A 22,140-nucleotide genomic window follows, 5' to 3' on the forward strand; every position below is an offset into this window, starting at 1 on the left:
TATATGTAATGTAAACATTTTTTACTTCTGATGAAGGCTGCCTTAGAGCAGTTGAAACCTACCTAAAGTTGGAAATTTTTGCCTGTGCAACCGAAGAGCTGTATTTTCAAGTAATACTATAAATTTCGTCTGCGGTTGCTGCATTATCGGCCATGTTCAAAATTGTATAATAACCTAAGGACAGACACACACATCCATGCCCGAGGCAGGATTCGAACCTGCGACCGTAGCGGTCGCGCGGCTCCGGACTGTAGAGCCTAGAACCGCTCTGTTAGCCATCCTCTTGGAAAATTTTGTTGAGGGGAGTTGGTCTGGTGTTGCCCACCCTAGAGGCTGCTCATTTAATTCGAAAATAATTTCTATAAAATACTTTAAATTTCTATAAATTTGTTTAAATTTCTTTAAATTTGTTTAAATTTATTATCTACCTACGGCATTAGTGTTGCGTTACTGCCACAAGAGGCTGCGCTTCACGATATGTCACGTTGTCGTCAGGCTGTATGTGTGTCGCGCTCTGATAATACGATCTACAGCCGACTAGCCTACTTTCACACCCTCTGACGTCAGCCGAACATAAACATTCTCACTTTCTCTAAGAAAACTCACGTCCGCCTGGGCCAGCCTTACTTGAGGCCAAAGTCCCACAAAGCTTTACATAGGTAAGAAAAGGGGTTCGCTACGGTTTCAACTACCTTGTTTCAACTACTTTTCAAGGTCATCCAATCGCATTTCCTACATACATCGAGGGACATATGTCACCTAGTTTTTTACGCTGATACAAAACACTCACCCTGCCGGCGGTCTGAAGGCTGGAGGGATGGAAAATTGGTGTGAAAAACGAATCATCATGTTCTGTGCTGCTCGAGAGAGGGAGGATTGTACTTTATTTATTTTCTGGACAATTTATTTAGCTACGGATTTCACCTAATGTATTTATTACTCTGATGCAAAACACTCACCCTAACGTGCTTGGAGTCACAATATACAGTTTACAGATCTCGGAAGTACTCCTAAATCATGCATTACGCTGATGTGCAGAGACGCAAACAACTCGTAAATTACCAGGTCGCACAGTGGCTAGCACACTAGACGCGCATTCGGGAGGACGACGGTTCAATCCCGCGTTCGGCCCCATCTTGATTTAGGTTTTTCGTGATTTCCCTAAATCGCTGCCCGCATCTCGTGGTCGTGCGGTAGCGTTCTCGCTTCCCACGCCCGGGTTCCCGGGTTCGATTCCCGGCGGGGTCAGGGATTTTCTCTGCCTCGTGATGGCTGGGTGTTGTGTGCTGTCCTTAGGTTAGTTAGGTTTAAGTAGTTCTAAGTTCTAGGGGACTTATGACCACAGCAGTTGAGTCCCATAGTGCTCAGAGCCATTTGAACCATTTTTGAACCCTAAATCGCTCCAGGCAAATGCCGGAATGGTTCCTTTGATTGGACACGACCGACTTCCTTCCCCGTCCTTCCCTAATCTGATGATACCGATGACCTCACTGTCCGGTCTCATCTCTCAAACAAACCAACCAAAATAATCCAGTACACACCATGCACATCACTAAAATAATACATGCAAACACGCTCACAACGCTTAATCATCCGAACTTAATACAATGCACAAACACACAGTGCAAGTAAAACTTATTAACCACTCGAACCCAGATTCTGCTGGATGGAAAGCTTAAGTGCACATTCGGGAAACTGACCCAAATATCCATCCTAATTATATAACTAATCACAAAGATCCTTCCTAATTACACAACTATTTGCATAGCACTGCACAACAACGGCTTAAAATCGCAATAACTAACTATACAACTCACCTTATCATGCTTTAATTGCCGTCCGGGGTGTCACAGAGTTAATTTATTCGTACTGAGTCGGTCGTCTGACGTAAGATAATTCCAGCACTCACCTTCGTGCCTTTGAGTCAAATTGATTTGGCCAGACCAACAAACGGGTGCGCCTGCCGGTACAGCAGGGCTGTAGGGAAGTTTCCGCGTTCTGATAATCAGAACGGCAGACCGGGGGGTTTGCAAATTTTCGTGGACAAGTCAGAGCATTACAGCTGCCGCAGTGCAACGCTCCTCGCCCACAGTGCACCGTTTCGTTTTCTGCTGCCGCCTGTATCAAGGTAAAGAGCAAAATACTGCTGCACCAGCGTAGGGTTGTTAAATGATATTCACAGCTCCCTGTTCTCAGGTGAACCACAGTTTGTGATATACTTGGTCGTAGTTGATTCCATTTGAACAGAGTAGGGCCTCACAGTAGATACATGCAAACGAAGTTCGATTGCGTTGTAAAAGGAATTAATTTAAGGGAGAATTTGTGTAGCTTCCACCCCAATGTATGCTTTGCCAGTCAAACACCATTACTTTTCTGATTTCTGTTCGTCATTTTCCTAGTTGTAGTTACAAAAGGACTAAAGTATCAATAAAACCTGTCATTATTTTGTAAACCTAAATACGTCACTGTTCTCATTTATATTCCGTCAGCTACTCACTGTTTTTATTTTATTGTGGTGGTGCATGGGTATACCAGCAATTTATAGTTAATTCTCATTAAAGTCATTAATTTGATTATTCATCTGCGTTCTGAACGTGACCACAGGCATAGGCAGCAGAAGTGCCATGAGAAAATTCACTAATCCATGTGTAAAAATTAAGTGTGTAGCTCACGATTTGAAGGTTCTTGAGAAGATAATACTTTTCTTTATATAAAAATAATAACATTTAGCATCACTCAGATATATATTTGTAATTGAAGCAAGTGACCGCTTTCAAGCTGACTAAAGGGATCTGTCGCCGTAGGAATCTGGACAGGGAAGCAAAAGTTTAGTTGACACAAGTGCATTTTAAAAAGTATATTGTATTCAACTTGTTGCTGAAGCACTGTTATACTGTTGACAACATGTGACAGCTGTGTCTAGCTATAAGCAGAGACCTGACGCGGTGGTGCGTCTACGTACGGTAAATGTTTGCCGGTTGAGTTAGTATCAACAGCTCGGTGTAACGTGCGGGACCATCTAGCGACACTCAAGTAATCTCTACTACAAACTGATGGCTAGGTACCTGACAATTATTACACCATCTCCGCGGTCTTCATTGATCGGCGGCCTGGAGTTTCATCATTGGTGGCGATGTTGAAAACGACACCCGCAGGAATATTCGAGGCGCCAGCTCCAACAGTTTCGATACGCTACGATACTACAACAGGGATGAGGGATTGCTCGTTAATAGCAGTTCCAATGTTAGGCAAATGATGGATTCCTTCATTGGCTCTGAGCACTATGCGACTTAACTTCTGAGGTCATCAGTCGCCTAGGACTTAGAACTAATTAAACCTAACTAACCTAAGAACATCACACACATCCATGCCCGAGGCAGGATTCGAACCTGCGACCGTAGCGGTCGCTCGGCTCCAGACTGTAGCGCCCAGAACCGCACGGCCACTCCGGCCGGCGGAGTCCTTCATTAAGAGAGAGAGAGAGATTACTTGTTATTAGTAGTCCAGATGTTAGGTTGCAACGTACGTGGGGTTTTATTGTACAATCATCGATATATTTAAAAATATCTACTGGTAGTCTTAGTCGACCTTGAGTTGCTATCTGACGTAAGTTGGCTCTGTTTAAACGCGCGGTTATGCCTCGAGTATTGTTTGCATCGAAATTATCATTACACTCTAATTATTAAACAAAAATATGGTGATTGCTAGCTACGAAATCAATAATGCGGTGATTAGCATATGATACCAAATTAAGATTTATTCAGAAAACAGGATGAGCAATATTTCTAGCCTAACGTTAGAATCCAATACACTCGCTAACCTAACTAGTCTATCATTGGCACAATATATCCTCTTTTCCTAACTCCTTAAGTCAACACTGAACCGCCGGCCGTGGTGGCCAAGCGGTTAAAGGCGCTACAGTCTGGAACCGCGCGACCGCTACGGTCGCAGGTTCGAATCCTGCCTCGGGCATGGATGTGTGTGATGTCCTTAGGTTAGTTAGGTTTAAGTAGTTCTAAGTTCTAGGGGACTGATGACCTTAGAAGTTAAGTCCCATAGTGCTCAGAGCCATTTGAGCCAACACTGAACCCGCGAGTGACTCTAGTGAAGTTCTGCTCGAACGGACACAGACTCAGAGAGCACCAGTCAAAGAGCTAGTGGAATAGGAACACATTCAGAATTACAGTGCCCTATTTTGGCAGATGATTGCTAGTATCACCGTAATTCTCCGTGATGATTACGACGGTCGGCCCAGCCAACGTCGTGATGCCGTCTTTCCCGTGAGCTAGCTTGGCTTTAATCTCAAACGTGGACGTGATTTGCGTCCGTTAACTCCTGTACCTAAGTGTTCAATTGCGGAGACCGTCACGAGTCAATACTCAAGCTACTTGCACATATGCCAAGAGTAGCTGGTCGACTCAAGCGTGCGGCAGCAAAGGTACACTTCAGATTGTATATGAACACCACAAGTTAGTACAAATCTGCGTCTCTAAGCAGGGCAGCCAGACACCGCGACTGTTCCAGTCCAGTGCGTACCCCAAAGTCCTCATTCAGATTTTTTCAAACTTGGCCGTTCTTCGCCTTATGGATCCGCGCCCGTTGGTAGCCAATCACGACGCAGACTTCCATGTATCCGTGCGCCTTTGTACTCAACCACGACACAGAATTCTCCCGCGATTACTGTTACCGCCAAACTTTTAATATGTATCTCTACGCGCTCTGCGCCAATCCCGTGGCGCGAAATCGTCTTTCTCTCTTTCGCATATAGCTCCTTCTCACTTCTTGTTGTGATGGCCCAGCCCCTCCCAACGTCTTTGGTGGCCTGAAATGCCAGCCGACAAAGGGGTCCGGCCGTGTTGCAGCCTCTGCGGCCATCTCGTTAGTTTGACATGACACACACAACTTCCTTTTCTGTGTCCATTCTCTCCTACCGGTGGGCCAATTATCTCGTTTTGTTAAATGGCTATCTCTGTGTATTCGGTGTATTATTACTGATTTAGCATCATGTAAGGTGCAAAATCTGCTACCTTACAAGGAGGGTGTCGGAACACTCTCGAGAAATAACAGTGAGTAAAATAGGAAAAGTAGCTTGCACTCGGTATGTGTGCCAGGCAGTCATGTCCCAGATGTGGAGAAGGTTCGGCTAGAAATACTGTATGCACTTTATATAGTGGGCAGCAAGTCATGTCTCGTGTCGGGACCAGTGCCGCCTATCACCTAAAATCATTAGCTGACTGCATTGGTAAAGCTGCAACACTAATTCGCAAGTTTGAAGCACATCTCGTAATTTTTAGAACTTTCACCAGAACCGACTGCAGTTTTCTAACTTGAAGCGAAGCGGAGGGCTGAAGACAGAGGGTTCATCTCGGATGCAGATGTTTCGACCTTCGCTGTCAGATGGAAAAGCGGTGGGATGTCCTTAATAAGTTAGTAGTGCAATATGGACAGGAAGCGCTGCTAGTTATTAGAGTTTGGGGGCAGGTTTTTAGATTAGAGAACTCACCTGTGGGGACCATGATCAGGTTGACGTAGTAGGCTTACAGCACAGAGCCATGGAGCACATACGTCCCTGCAGGTAAGAAAAATAAAACATAAATTTCAAGTTTCTTAACGGCAGAATCACTCAGGATATAGTCCCAGAATTATCCTTACTTATTAATTCCACTTACAAGAAGGGAGGTGACTAAAACCAGAAATGGATGTCAGCGAAACCTTAAATCACGAATGTAATATATGTAGGAAAGATAGGATAAATCTCAGTAGTGATGATGTATTTATTGTTATACAGGGTGTTACAAAAAGGTACGGCCAAACTTTCAGGAAACATTCCTCACACACAAATAAAGAAAAGATGTTATGTGGACATGTGTCCGGAAACGCTTAATTTCCATGTTAGAGCTCATTTTAGTTTCGTCAGTTTGTACTGTACTTCCTCGATTCACCGCCAGTTGGCCCAATTGAAGGAAGGTAATGTTGACTTCGGTGCTTCTGTTGACATGCGACTCATTGCTCCACAGTACTAGCATCAAGCACATCACTACGTAGCATCAACAGGTTAGTGTTCATCACGAACGTGGTTTTGCAGTCAGTGCAATGTTTACAAATGCGGAGTTGGCAGATGCCCATTTGATGTATGGATTAGCACGGGGCAATAGCCGTGGCGCGGTACGTTTGTATCGAGACAGATTTCCAGAACGAAGGTGTCCCGACAGGAAGACGTTCGAAGCAATTGATCGGCGTCTTAGGGAGCACGGAACATTCCAGCCTATGACTCGCGACTCGGGAAGATCTAGAACGACGAGGACACCTGCAATGGACGATGCAATTCTTCATGCAGTTGACGATAACCCTAATGTCAGCGTCAGAGAAGTTGCTGCTGTACAAGGAAACGTTGACCACGTCACTGTATGGAGAGAGCTACGGGAGAACCAGTTGTTTCCGTACCATGTACAGCGTGTTCAGGCACTATCAGCAGCCGATTGGCCTCCACGGGTACACTTCTGCGAATGGTTCATCCAACAATGTGTCAATCGTCATTTCAGTGCAAATGTTCTCTTTACGGATAATGCTTCATTCCAACCTGATCAAATTGTAAATTTTCACAATCAACATGTGTGGGCTGACGAGAATCCGCACGCAATTGTGCAATCACGTCACCAACACAGATTTTCTGTGAACGTTTGGGCAGGCATTGTTGGTGATGTCTCGATTGGGCCCCATGTACTTCCACCTACGCTCAATGGAGCACGTTATTATGATTTCATACGGGATACTCTACCTGTGCTGCTAGAACATGTGCCTTTACAAGTACGACACAACATGTAGTTCATGCACCATGGAGCTCCTGCACATTTCAGTCGAAGTGTTCGTACGCTTCTCAACAACAGATTCAGTGACCGATGGATTGGTAGAGGCGGACCAATTCCGTGGCCTCCACGCTCTCCTGACCTCAACCCTCTTGACTTTCATTTATGGGGGCATTTGAAAGCTCTTGTCTACGCAACCCCGGTACCAAATGTAGAGACTCTTCGGCTGTGATGCAATACGCCATTCTCCAGGGCTGCATCAGCGTATCAGGGATTCCATGCGACGGAGGGTGGATGCATGTATCCTCGCTAACGGAGGACATTTTGAACATTTCCTGTTACAAAGTGTTTGAAGTCACGCTGGTACGTTCTGTTGCTGTGTGTTTCCATTCCATGATTAATGTGATTTGAAGAGTAGTAATAAAATGAGCTCTAACATGGACAGTAAGCGTTTCCGGACACATGTCCACATAACAAATTTCCTTTCTTTGTGTGTGAGGAATGTTTCCTGAAAGTTTGGCCGTACCTTTTTGTAACAAAATGGCTCTGAGCACTATGGGACTCAACTGCTGAGGTCGTAAGTCCCCTAGAACTTAGAACTACTTAAACCTAACTAACCTAAGGACAACACACACATCCATGCCCGAGGCAGGATTCGAACCTGCGACCGTAGCGGTCGCGCGGTTCCAGACTGTAGCGCCAGAACCGCTCGGCCACCAGCGGCCGGCCCTTTTTTGTAACACCCTGTATAAAACTCAGTAACGTGTAATGAAAAAAATATTGTCAGAATTCTAGATTCGGGGTGTAGTGAAAATGTCGCTGGTCATCGGAGCTCATTTCGAAGCGGGGTCATCACTGAAGACAATTCTGCTACAGTCAATGAGATTCCACACTGAAGACGTGTCTGGAGACATCCAGGACAACGGTGGGATACGAACGTGACTTTCGTCCGCCATACCGCTCGATGACCAGGAGTGTTGATCTGGGGTGCCATTTCTTTTCGTAGTAGGATCCCTTTGTCATCCTCACACCCTAGCGGTACTGCGACCATCTTCTACGCCCAGTTTTGCTGCTTTTCATGGCAAGCCGTCCTGTGTTTACACTTCAGCAAGATACCGCTCGCCCGCAAACGGCAAGAGTTTCTGCTGCTTGCCTTCGTGCTTGCCAAACCCTATCTTGACCTACAAGGTCGCCGGATCTCTCCACAATTGAGAACGTTTGAAGCGTTATTAGTAGGGCCTTCCAACCAGCTCGGGATTTTGACGATCTATCGCACCAATTGGACAGATTTGGCACTATATTCCTCTGGAGGACATCCATCAACCCTATCAATCAGTGCGAAGCTGAATAACTGCTGCACAAGGGCTGGAGATGGACCGACAATTTATTGACTTGCTCCATATGTTAAGGTCTTTCTCTTGAGTAAATCATCCAGTTTTTCCGAAATAGTAGCCACTAGTTTATTTGTACACGTACGTCGAATTTACCCATTTTCGCCCTATTTGGACATTTAGATAATTGCTTCCCCACGTGCCCCTCCATATCTGCATCCAGGGAGGCCTATAGGATGAGGATGACACGGCGGTCGGTCGGTACCGTTGGACCTTCATGGCCAGTTCGGGTGGAGTTTTTAGTGTAATTGATGAAGCTACTAAGACCGTGACACTAGTTGTCCCTGAAGTACAAATGGTCCGCCAATTTCTAGCTAGCGTCTTCTGTACGAACAGTGGAACATTTTATTTATTGAATGTAACATTTTATAACATAATGCTCGTTCAGTGTGGGAAAAAATACCTTATACCTACAATTAATCACATTACTTTGGCCTGTATTGGTATAACATGCTTCAAACCAGGATCATACGTTTACTGTGTAGGTTTTCCCGTATTAGTCACCAGAGAACTGCCAAATTACTGTTGTTAAGGGCAAAATAATATGAGTTTTATATGTGACGTGAGGCACTTGTGTAATTGTCATTTAGTACCTACAGCGCGGAAAAATTTTAGTGAAATTTGAGGAAAAACACAAAGATTTTAAAAACTGCTCTTTCTGGAACGCGGAAGTGTGAGAGAATGTAATGCTATGTGGTATTTGTATACACGCTGTTTAGTATTATCAAAACCTTGCAAACTGTGCTGATTTATTCCTCAAAACGTTTGTGTACTGAAAAACTGGCACGTATACTTGCTTTTCGAGTGACAGACGCACAGATAAATTTTTCGGATTCAAAACAGACTCCATCTGCAATAAGTTCATTCTCAAAGGTAGTGTAACAGTACCTGCCAACTTGAAATGGTTCTTATTCCATCCCAGTAGAATTAAGAATAAACATTCATATTTAATTTTCTTATCTGAAACTCTTTGAATATGTATCGATTCCTCTGAAAACCTTGTAAACATGTTCCCAAAACTTTAAGATTAAAGAGTACAGAAATTGCTACTGAATTTAGAGTGTCGACTAACTAGTTTCAGAATTCATTTTCTACACTCACAAATCCTTCGCTCCGTAAACTTAAAAGTCAAGGTCCACGATTGTATTGTATCGCTTCGCTGTAGGTCGTTATCTCTATTCCCGTTAACGCATAACCGACGGGCTGATAACTAGCTACTCTACGTCTGTTATCTTCACAGAGTGCGATTAAATGACTTCTTTTATGCTCCGTGCAAGCAGAGGTGATTACACGTACGGTTAAAGAAAATGTACAGGGGTGAACAAAAATATGGAAATAGTTAAAACACAAAGCAGTACCAAGCTTAAAACAGTGTAGGTAACCCCTTGGAGTCAGAAACAGCTTCCAGTCGTCTCAGAATGGATAAATAGAGGTCATGTATGATTTTCAAGGGAATCTTATACCAGTATTCCTGCGAAATAGTGGCTAGTTTAGGTAATGATGAAATGATCGTATGGCGTTGTTGGCCGGGAGGCCCCATGCCGGGAAGTTCGGCCGCCGTATTGCAAGTTCTTGACGATTTGCGTGCGTCAATGATGATGAGCACACAACGAGGCAGAGAAAATCCCTGACCTCGCCTGGAATTGAACCCGGGACCCCGTGCGCGGGAAGCGAGAACGCTACCGCAAGACCACGAGCTGCGGACTAGGTAATGATGATGGAGACGGATAGCGATCACACGCTCTTGTCTTCAAAGGAGACCGTAAAGGCTCAATAATACTGAGACCTCGTGACTGTGGTGCCTGGGAGAGATGCGACAATTCATCCTCGTTGTCACGAAACCAGTCCTGGGAGATGGGAACTGTGTGACCAGGGTCTTTAAACATAGCTTCACCACTGGGGGTCAAAAATTGTACCATGTGATGGACCTGATCATCCAAAATGGTCACATAATCCTTGGCAGCAATGTTGCCTAGCAGAGTAAGCTTGGCGCCCATGGGATACCACGATATGACTTCTCAAATCACCACGGAATCGCCGCCGTGATTCATTCTTGGCACGTTAACTCGGCCAGAAGTTGGAAACAGTGCGAAACAAGACTCATGCAACTAAATGACTTTCTTCTATTGCTCCATACTCTTAAGTTTTATGGCTTCGGTCCCACGTCCTGTTATTACGGGCATTTGAGTCACTGATGAGAGATGTTGGAATTTCATCTCACCCTACAATTCCCTGCTTATGGAGCTCCCTTCGCTTTGTTTTGGCACTGACAGGGTTCGCAAGTTAGTTAGTTAGTTAGTTAGTTAGTTACGTGTTCCATTGATCAATAGCACGGAAAAACCGTTATGATGTGGAACGTGTCAAATGCACAAGAAATGCGCACAGGAAACACGTTTTTTTTTTACGTTATAGTGTTATACCTAAATATTTTATTATCTATCCTATTCCCTTAAATGGCACAATATGCATATATTATATCTACAGATATATTTACTCATATTCAAGAATTCATTCTGATTGCAAAAGTTGTTGAAGAATTCATGTCAAGGAGATATGATTATCAATTTTTTTTTTGAAACTATTACTGCTGTCTATCAGACATTTTATTTCATCTGGTAATTTATCAAAAAGTTTTATAGCAGCATATTTTACCTCTTTCTGTGCCAAAGATAGGTTAAGCAAAGGATAGTGAAGGTCTTTTTTTTTTGGTATTGTAATAATGAATGTCGCTGTTGATTTTAAACTGGTCCATGTACCCGTTTCTGAGCCAAAGATAGGTTAAGTAAAGGATAGTGCAGGGATTTCTTTTTTTTTTTTTTTTGGTGTTGTAATCATGAATGTCGCTGTTGATTTTAAACTGGTCCATGTAGTTCAGAAAAAATTTCATTACTGAGTAAATGTACTGTGAAGCAGTTGTAAGAATTCCTAACCTTTTAAACAGATGCCTACAAGTTGTGCGACTATGAACCCCACACATTATTCTAACTACTTTCTTTTGAGCAGTGAATACCTTTTGCCTAAGTGTTGAGTTGCCCCTATGACATCAGAGAGTGGAAGTATGCAAAGTATGTTAGCTTACTAATTTCTACATCCTGAAAATTGGCAATTATTCTGATTGCAAAAGTTGCTGAACCTAGTAGCTTTAGGAGATCCAAAATATGACTTTTCCAATTAAGATTCTCATCTATATGTACACCCAAAAACTTAGTATGCTCTACCCTGGCTACTCACTTCTTTTGATGTGTTATGTTTATTGAAGGGATTATACTTTTGCAGCAGAAAATTGGATGCACTCTGTTTTTTCAAAGTTCAGAGCAAGTCCCTTCGCAGAAAACCAATTAATAACTTTTCCAAAGACCTTATTTGTATCATTTTCTATCGGACTTTCTTTTACTGCATTAATAATTATGCTTGTATCATCAGCAAACAGTGTCAGTTAAGCATCTTGTTTCACATAACAAGAGAGGTCATTCACATATATCAAGAACAGGAGGGGACCCATGATCGAACCTTGTGGAACACCTAATGTAATTTCCCCCCCGTTAGATACAGCTCTGCAGTGACTTTGGCATTTGTCCTCCCCTTATTCTTCGTCATAATCTTCTTGAACTGAACACACACTTTCATCCCGTTGTGACTTGGCGTATGATGTTTTCCGCTTTCACTATATCCGGTATCAATTTTCGATATGCTGCTTCTTAAAACACCACACACTTCTGTTACATTGGATACGGAAGTACCAACCATGCGAGCACTAACAATTTGCCCACGTTCGAATTCACTTACCTTCGACGTAAAGCACTCCCAACTACACAGAGCACTGTTCTGACCTCGACTGACACTTGCAACGTATTGAGAGCATTGCACAGGTGCCTTTCGTGGTCAAATACGACAGCGCAACCTACAGACTTGGGTAGCATTTGCGTATACATTCAAGCATGCATTTCACGCGGTGTTTCCATTTTTTTAGCCAACCCAAGCAATTTCTGTCACTTACTTTCAAAAAAATGGTTCAAATGGCTCTGAGCACTATGGGACTTAACTTCTGAGGTCATCAGTCCCCTAGAACTTAGAACTACTTAAACCTAACTAACCTAAGGACATCACACACATCCATGCCCGAGGCAGGATTCGAACCTGCGACCGTAGCGGTCGCCCGGTTCCAGACTGTAGCGCCTAGAACCACTCGGCCACTCCGGCCGGCACTTACTTTCAATTCTGTAACTCCGCCATCATGGTTTTAACATATGTAAATAACGCTATAAGTTATCAAAGTCAAGTGAATAACAGGAGGATCACACCATCAAACTTATTTCTGAATCAGGTGATAGATAAAAGCTGTGTACCTAAAGAGCGTGTTCGGTGCAAAGCAATAAGCTGAAGAATGTGATGGGTATAAACAGGTCGTAGTACAGATGACTCTTGCCTGAGAAGTGACCTTCGTCACTCACTTACCTGAAAGCCGACCGTTCTTGCTCGATGACATGCGTAACACGCCTTACCTTCTCTCTCTCTCTATCACACACACACACACGCACACGCACGCACACACACACAGTGCAAAGTACACCACTGACCATTCTTGCTGATTATGTGACAATTATTCTGCGCCATTGCTGACAGCATCATCTCTTGAAGATATAGTCTGTCGGTGCAACTAAATGAAAGGCTGTTTGTTATGTGCCATACGCGTTTCGCTTCTTTTTATTTATGAAGCACCTTCAGCGATCAGTAATACATGTTTGTTTTATACATATAATAATTGTATTATATAAGAATTCTGGATAAACTAAACTCCGTCCGAACGCCATGAAGGCCCAACGGTGCCGACCCGCCGTCGTGTCATCCTCAGATCACAGGCATCATTGGATGCGGATATAGAGGACCATATGGTCAGCTCACTGCTCTCCCGGCTATATGTCAGTTTATGAGACCGGAGCTGTTCCTTCTCAAATGATTCTAAATATGTTGCTATATTGCAATTTTTTATTTTATTTTTTTTTATTCGCGTAAGTTTCCCAATGTTAAACTACTATTTAATTCTTCTAAGTATTTTTTGATCTTATTATTCTGTATGTGTTGACCTGGAGTTGTAAGTAGTCGACTTGTGTACACCAGGATTTCCAATTTTCGGCGATTTCGAACACATTTCAACAGAACGCTCCACTTTCACTCTTTCACTGTGTGTCAGTTGTGTGTGTTTACTGTATATAGTGATGTCAAATCTCGCGGTGTGATTTGGATTCGTCTTTTATTTGTGCTGTGGTGTCTCTATGTAATTGATATCCATTTGTTCGTTACTGTGCACTTGCGTTATTGTGTATGGTGGGCTCTGCTCTTGGAACAAAGGAAAATTTTGAGTGGAGCGAATCACCGTAACTGTTTTTATTTTGTTTATAAAAGTTTATGTAGTAGGAGATTAAATTATTTTTTCTTTGTGTTCTACAGCCCTGTTTGTTATTGTCTTAGTGATTAACATAATCTTTTTCCAAGAGCAGGCCCCACCACATATAACAACACATTTAGACACGTAATAAACAAACGTATGTCAAACAACATATAGGCACCACAACAGAAAGGAAACACAAATGTAGAACACACAGCGACAGTTGGAAACATTACACGCAATAAAAATACACAACTAACACATAGTGTAAGAGTGAAAGTAGAATATTCAGTTTCAATGTGTTCGAAAGCGCCGAAAATCGGACATTCTGGTCTAGACAGGCCAACTAAGTACAAAAGCGAACTACACATACCGAACAATAACGTCATCAGTGGAATCAAGTAGTTTTTTTAACCTTACGAAACTTTCGCTCCATAAGTTGTTTCTTACCGAAAAACAAGAAAATAACGAATCATTATGTGACGCAATTATTAAATACATAAAACAAGTAAGTACTAAGGCCACTGAAGATACTTCACAAATAAAAAGGGGCGAAACGTGTATGGCTTAAAATAAATAGCCTTTCATTTACTTACATAGACAGACCACATCTACAAGAATAGAAAAGCATCCAGGCAACGACGACATACAGAAAAAATGACCATACCAATCTTACACTACTTACATACCCACATCAGTGGCCGAGGTCGCTAGCGCACGCCTGTGCGGAGGTAAGCCGGTTCGAATCCTGGTGGTCGAAGAAATTTTCAATGACAGTATTTGACCGTCAGGTGGAGGGGGGGGGGTTAGGCGGGGGATGGGATGGGGGGAGGGGAGAGATGGTGGCGTAAAGTTTCCGATCACCTGTTTTAAAGCCGGCCGGAGTGGCCGAGCGGTTCTAGGCGCTACAGTCTGAAACCGCGCGACCGCTACGGTCGCAGGTTCGAATCCTGCTTCGGGCATGGATGTGTGTGATGTCCTCAGGTTAGTTAGGTTTAAGTAGTTCGAAGTTCTATGGGACTGATGACCTCAGACGTTAAGTCCCATAGTGCTAAGAGCCATTTTGAACCAACCTGGTTTAAATATCAAATCTCCCCGCTGTCTCTCATGAAGTGAGGGTATGCGACACTATTGATGGTGATCTGCCCGTCGTATGGGGCGTCAAGCTTGGCGGGCCCCTTAGTGCTCCTCTAGAGAGGAGTCCAGATGGACTCTGAAGTACCTGATATTCAGCTTTTCATGTGGTTCTCGTGATACTAATTTTCTTGGAGGTCCAGTACTGTATTCTCATGTTTGGTTCTTTATTATGGTATAACGTCATTCGTCCCAGAAAATGAAAATTTGCACTTTAAATTGAACGAGGTTGTAAGTAGCCAATAGCGCGAAATGAACCACTTCGTTTCAAATAAACTAACTGCCTCAGCGGAAAAGAAATTAACTGAAGCAAATTTCTCAATAAAACAGACAGAATTAGCTTAATTTAATACATTAATGGTTGATTGCTAATAACCTGGAAATAATATAAATTCAGAAAATTGAAACTAATAACTTATTTTGGTCTTTCATGGTTATGTGAATGTATGTTAATTCACTTAATGGCTCCCGGCCACAGAAATCTGTTTTGTTTTCATTTGACGTGGGAGCTGTAAACGAAGACACGGGCACGGGTCACGTGGGGAAGGACGCCCCCCCCCCCCCTCTATAATTCAGCTTGCTTTGCGCATGCGCGAATCTGGCAGCTTGAGCGCGCCAGGAAAATTTTTCCGGGTAGCTTCTGGCTACTTGCTGCTACTGCTCATACACCAAACAGCCACGCTCCAAGTAGCCAGAAGCTGGAGGAAGGCACTGCTCATACGCGAATTCAGCTCTGCGCATGCGCAAGAGCCCGCTGGCAACTGCTCATACGAACCTTGAATTCACCTTCCATTCTCTTTACTGCTCTCTATCCTGCCGCGCGGTTGATACATTTGTTAGAGAACCTATATACACGCTCTCTAACCAGTAGCGTTCGCGGTGGATCGTCGTGTAATACCAGCTTAAATGGTGAAGGTGTACTACTGTCGTCATTTATATCTTTTCAGCTCGGGTCGTGGAGTAAGCAAAGGTATTACGTGTTGTGATTATAGAGAACATCTCGAAAGTAGCAAGAGGTTGACGAGGTAAATCATCTAAAAATGTTTGTATGTGAACAGCTCAAATCAGATTTTTACAGAAAGTTGTTGGAGATTGATTGTTCATGAAATCACACAATCATTCCGGAGATGACCATGTAGAAGTATTGAAAAGTGTGCAATGCCTTTCATTGCGAACGCTGCACGCAATGCAGCTGTAGAAACGATGTTTGTTTTAAATTTGACTGATAAAAGAAATTACTTTCTGTACAGCGCGTTAAGAATTTGTTGATCGTGAAGTAAAACGATAAAGATCGTGCTTGTACTCAATACTGTGATAACATCAAATCCAAGAAAGATTTACTTAAGAAGAAGCGGTGAAATGAAACCTATGCTTTTGTAAAAAAAAGTAAGCTATTGTCGTTCACGTAAAGACTGTAATAACCCTAGTTTTTTATTTTAAAATGTAGTAAGCCTGTTATTGTCTCCGTAGTAATGCCAAACTTTTTTTTTAAAATATGTGTTAGGCCTATATGTAGCGTATAACATGGGAAGTAAGAGAGCACGAAAACCGGAGTTGGTGCATTTAAGGTAAGTAAGTTCCGGTTAATAATAGGTTTGATACTGTGCCAAATGTGATTTGTAATATATTTCATTTGTCATTGTCAATTGCTTTCAGCGGTGTATACCGTCTTCATGGTGTTTCAAGAAATTAAAATTTTTGGAAGAATACTATATGCCACAGACAAGGAAAAAGTACACATGTACTTGTCACAGAAGAAAGCTAAGGTATTGAGCTTTGTAAATGTTTTGCTCAATAGTTTTCATACTTGTCTCCTGTGCCCCCCCCCCCCCCCCCCCCCCGCCAACAATCTGTCGTTAACTGCATGTGTGAATTACCGCGTTTTATCACTGCTTTAGGAGTCATGGTTGACAGTAGGTATGGATCTCTCATATGCTTCAGTTAGTTACAGGCACTGTGTGTGTGTGTGTGTGTGTGTGTGTGTGTGTGTGTGTGGAGGGGGGGGGGTGGCAGGCGTCTTTCATTGTACGTAAGATTACGCAGTTAATACTCCGCTGCAACTAATTTATGGCAAGACTGTTATGACAGTGCAAAAGTTTTCATGGACATATAAAACTCACCAAAATATTTACTCAAGTGTGAAAGCTGCTGTCTGGATTGGTTAACAGTATATATTCTTGTTTTCATGATCAAGCCTATTGTCACAGATCGACTTTAAAGGCATAATTGAAAGATTAGTAAAGCTAGTGCTTAAATATGTTGCTTATTCATAGTCAAGTATGCATTGTTTTGTTACTACTATTGTAATTTCCTGAATCACACAGCCGCAGGTGAGCAAATGCATAGCCTGTGGCAATATTTTGAAAAAAATGTAGCATTTGTTATAAATCTGTTAGTTTTCATAATACTTAGTCTTCAATCCCTGCATGACTGTCATCTGTAGAAAATTTAACATTTCCAGTCTTTGTCACACTAATGCTTAGAAACTATAGTTCTTGCATAAAGAGTGGTTTATGTAGGCTGATAACTCTGCATAGAATTGAGCTCTAATTGCACTCGTACAATGGAAAATTAAATTAGAATTTGATTAAACAAAATGTTTAACATTAATTTATTGGCAACATTTTCTAAACCAATACTGCAGTAAACATAACAGGAAATTAGATTCAGAAAACATAACTGCCTGAGAAGATTTGCTCTAACTGGAAATATTTGTTTAAAATAACAAAAATTCATATTACTGTGGGTGCAGTCAGGCTTTCAGCTGATAACCTCAAAATTACTGTCAGAAAATTACCCCAGGCTATTCTAGAGATGGAAATCACTGGACAACAAGCTCAACATGTTTTATTATTTGTTAACCTTGCACACATTCTCAGTGTGAGTAATTATTCCATGGATACTTAATTGAAGTGACTGTTTCATACATTTCAGGTAGACAACAGTGTGTCGTATGAAAGTGTTCCTGCAGCATCTTCCACCACTAATATTGCAGAAGTCCAAGAAGAAGATTGTGGGGAGCCTCTGGACATTGAAAGAAGTGTTAGTGTGTGTGTGTCACATGACATGGTACTGCCATGTCCAGTGTCATATCAGATTCAAAGTTTGCTTCGGATTAAATACAAATGTAATATTGCTTTTTCTACAAATAACAACTTGTGAAAAAATATCATCCATAATTTAAAGTCAACTACTAGCCCTGTGCAGAATTCTGGTGTCTACAAGATTTCATGTGACACTTGAGGTGCCTGGATTCCGAGTGCATACCATGCTGTGTATATCTTTGTCGAGAGTTTCATAGCATGTTCATTCCACTTCATTTTGCTGTCAATGGGCAGCCCTAAGAATTTTGTTGTAGGTACATCATCTATGTTCTTTATGTTGAGTTATTTTGTTTTCCTGAGACCATTTGTCAACATCCCTCAGCACTTCAGTTGAATTTTCCAGCGTTTGTGCTGGTATCTTACTGGTGATTACTATGTTGCTGTCATCAGCAAACAATATCTTCTCTCCATGGCTGATACGTTGTGGGAAATCATTTATATACACCAGAAACAATACTGGGCCCAGTACACTTCCTTGAGTGGCCCCAATATTGATGTATTGTGGATCAGATATGTTTCTTAATGTACTTTGATCAACTGGAGATGTGTGTAATCTCTACTGACTGTACTCTGTTTTCTAGATATGAACAAAACCATTTGAGAACCACTCCCCTTACTCCTAATGCCTCTAACTTATGATTTGATATAAAAGATAAACAATTGACTTTTTGAAAAATTAAAATTATCACTGTAAGTACTTCTTCATTGTGATACCCATGTATAAATTTAAGGATTTTTACTTAACTGAAAATAGATTCTTACAAAGTTTCCAATTTATTTTCATGTGGTCGTAGATTCCAGGTACCTGGGTCAGAACGTTGTAGATTGAGCAACTATTTAGTTTTTACTCTTTATTATACATACAGGCAAAGGTGCTTTGTAAAATTTAACAAAGTTAGTTTCCGAAGTAACTTACTTTATGGCCAAGAAGTTGATAGACGACTTGTTACTTTGGCTTTTGGAAGTTACCTTCAAACAATCCTGCAAGAAATAGGACATCTCATTAGCCTTTTATTTGTATCTTACAAACATACGACCTGCATCTCATCCTGTAGTAAGGCTGATTAAGTGAAGTACAGTAATCAGTTTTACAATCTACTTTAATATTAAAATTTGAGGACTTTACACCACATGTTCAGCATAAGCACTGGACAGCTGAACTTCCAGTTGTACTATTTATTTATTTATTTGTCCATATAAATCTCTTTTTAAGAACATATATTGTATACAGAATATTGGACAGAAAACGATTTTAACTATTGGGTTTTCAAATGTCAAACATACATTTTATAAATTTTTATGACAAATTGGAACTATACAGTTAATAATTACAAATTTTTGAAATACTGTATATTTATAACTTATTTTTACAATTAAAGATACAAATTCATTTTTTTTCTTGCATAAGATACTGTGAGATTGAATAGTAGCAGTTTTTCAGAAGGTAGGATGTCAGACTTTTTAAAGCTTTGTAGTTCAGTAAGAGACTTTATATGTCTTGATAATTTGTTGTAAAGTTTTGTTCCTGCATGATATACACCTTTTTGGCATAATGTGGTGTTACAATGATTAACATGTATGTCACTGTCTGACCTGGTACTGTAATCATAGACACTTTTGTTTTGAGGAAAAGGTTTTCTTTTCTCAGTATGCTTTTTTTGACATGTGTGACTACTTCCAGTATGTAAATGCAGGGAAACGGTAGGATCTTTAGATCTTTAAAGAAAGATTTGCATTATTTTCTGCTGCTCGCTTGTTTCATTATTCTTATAATTGCCTTTTGTTTCCTGAAAACTGTTATGGCCTGATGTACATTTTCCCAGAAAATGATACCATACTTCAGTATTGAATGTACACGAGCAAAGTATACAGCCCTAATTGTTTCTGCACTAGTACTGTTGCAGAGAATTCCTACCACATAGCTCATTTTTGCTAGTTTTGAATTTAGGGCTGTGATATGAGTGTTCCATTTAAGATATTCCTGGATATGAATCCCAAGAAATTTAGTTCCATTGACAGCACTGTTTTGCTTATCTATACATATTACAGGTTGTGCTGGATTTTTATTTTGATCAGTGTGGAAATTCATGAGTACCGTTTTTTTGGGGATTAACTATTAGCCTGTTTCTGGTAAACCATTCAGACATTCCTTTTGTAATATCTTTTGCAGATGTAGTAAGATTTTATTCATTATTCCCTTCAATCAATAGACTGGTGTCATCTGCAAACAGTACTGGTTCAGAATCCCTAACGTGTGATGGGAAATCATTAATGTAGACAAAAAAAGAAAGGTACCTAAAATGGAGCCCTGTGAAACACCATGACTTAGTCCACATGGTTCTGAAAGGTGTACCTGGAGTTCATTTCCTTCCATGTACTTAATTTCAGTTACCTGAGAGCGATATTCCAAATATGATTTAATCCACTGATTTGGCACACCTCTTACACCATACCATTCAAGCTTCCTCAGGAGTATAGAATGATCAATCACATCAAAAGCTTTTGTTAGGTCCAAGAATAAACCTGAGATATTTCTGTGGTTGTCCACTGCATTTAAGACATGGTTTATCAGATTGAAAGTGGCAGTTTCAATTGATCTCTGTTGTCTGAAGCCATGTTGACACCCAGAAATAATATTATTCTTGTCGAAGAATGTAATTAGTTTTGAAAGGAACACTTTTTCAATAATTTTCGAAAACCGTGACAATAGAGACGCAGGCCTATAGTTACGCATACATTGATGATCACCTTTTTTTATACAGGGGTATTACTTTTGCCATTTTCAGTTGCTGAGGGAAGACACCACATGATAAGGATGAATTGCATATGTCCAATAAAGGTGGAAGTATTTGTCTTGCTGTTATTTTTATAATATAATCTGGAATATCATCAATACCAGTTGAATACTTACTCTTCAGTGAATTAATGGTATTTAGGAGCTCTGTTGGGCTTACTGGACTGAGGAACAAGGGTATATTATTTATTTCAATAGATGAAAGTTCTTTCCATGTTGTATTAGGTGGATTTCCAAATTTTTCCTTCACTAATTTCCCAGCAACAGTTGCATAGTAAGAATTGAAACTGTTTGCAACTTCCCTAGGGTCAGTGACATTCTTGCCATCATGTTATATCACAATATTTTTGAGAGTTGTCTTCTTCCCCGTAAGATCCTTCACAGCTTTCCACATGGACTTAGTTTTATTGGATGACTTCATAATATATTTGTCATTTTCCTTAATTTTTGCTTCCTTTATGACGCGTTTCAAAGCTAGCTTGTATTTTTTTTAAAATAATTAATAAATTGTGGACTTCTGTGAGTTTTTGACTGCAGAAAAAGTTCCCGCTTCCTTTTACGAGACACTCTTGATGTCTGGTGTAATCCAGTTTTTGAATCTATCTGTGCTTTTGGAAATAACTTTCCTTTGTGGAAAAGCTATGTCAAAATTATGCTTGAAAATGTTCAAAAAATGTTCCATCTTTTCGTTAGTATTAGAGGTATCATATACTTCACTCAAAGATTGTTCGCTGATTAGGTACTGGAAGTATTCAATATTTTTCTCACTATAAATCCTTTTATGGATAACATTTCCTATACTGGTCGAAATGTGATTTACAGGTATGGTCAGTAATTGCGAAAGGTGATCACTATAGCTGGTATCAAAGTTTTCTGATGTACACTTGTCCATGTTTACACATACCTGATCGAGGAGAGTGACACTAGTTTTAGTTACATGTGTTGGAGAGCTAACAGTAAGACAAAGATTGTAGGCTTTTATAATATTTAAAAATGTTTCCCTGTGAGGGCTATGGCTCAGGAAGTCAATATTAAAATCACCACATAGTACCACTGTTTTCCCAGTTGTCTTAAGTTTGCCTAAAGCAAGGTCCAATTTTTTTTGTTGGTGATATCTCTCTTCACTGCCTTCTTAACTGACTTGACTTCTTTTACTGGTTTTGCTGCAAGTACATGTAACTCTTCAGGAGTAGCAGCAGTCAATACTCAGCTCTTGCCTGTAAAATGTCCTTGATGTTGAGGTTTTCTAGATGAAGTCTTTGGAAAGGAATGAACTTGGAGCAAGCAGTATAGTGGTGGTGTTTCCTTCAGAAGCTGATGCATGTGTCTGCTGTAGATAAAAAAGATGCCAAATCTTAATGTTCGTTAGTTGTAGCAAAACAGGTTCTGCTGAAGGAAGGTTCTTGATTATGATCACATAAGTGTCCATTAGTGGGATGAGGCCTGTCAGTGACACTCAAACTTCTCTTCACTGAAAATTTTTCTATCAATTGGACAGATGCCTGTTGCTCTGAAACCAGACATT

At 41.0% G+C, this 22,140-nt stretch overlaps 1 protein-coding gene and 1 long non-coding RNA gene across 2 annotated transcripts in view; one reads left to right on the forward strand and one right to left on the reverse strand.

The window, feature by feature from the left end:
• Positions 1-5,541, reverse strand: part of LOC126248198 (retinol dehydrogenase 13-like) — a 104,669-nt gene extending 99,128 nt beyond the window's left edge. Inside the window, exon 1 of the mRNA XM_049948995.1 lies at positions 5,504-5,541. The gene's annotated coding sequence lies outside the window, so the exon portion shown is untranslated. The remainder of the gene's footprint in view (positions 1-5,503) is intronic.
• A 9,883-nt stretch (positions 5,542-15,424) lies between these two features.
• LOC126248199 (uncharacterized) lies at positions 15,425-19,559 on the forward strand. Its single transcript, XR_007545426.1, has 3 exons — positions 15,425-16,285; positions 16,374-16,483; positions 17,652-19,559. It is a non-coding gene; the product is annotated as an uncharacterized LOC126248199 (long non-coding RNA).
• The last annotated feature ends 2,581 nt before the right edge of the window (positions 19,560-22,140 follow it).

This window comes from Schistocerca nitens, chromosome 3 (genome assembly GCF_023898315.1).
Source record: "Schistocerca nitens isolate TAMUIC-IGC-003100 chromosome 3, iqSchNite1.1, whole genome shotgun sequence".
Lineage (NCBI taxonomy): Eukaryota > Metazoa > Arthropoda > Insecta > Orthoptera > Acrididae > Schistocerca > Schistocerca nitens.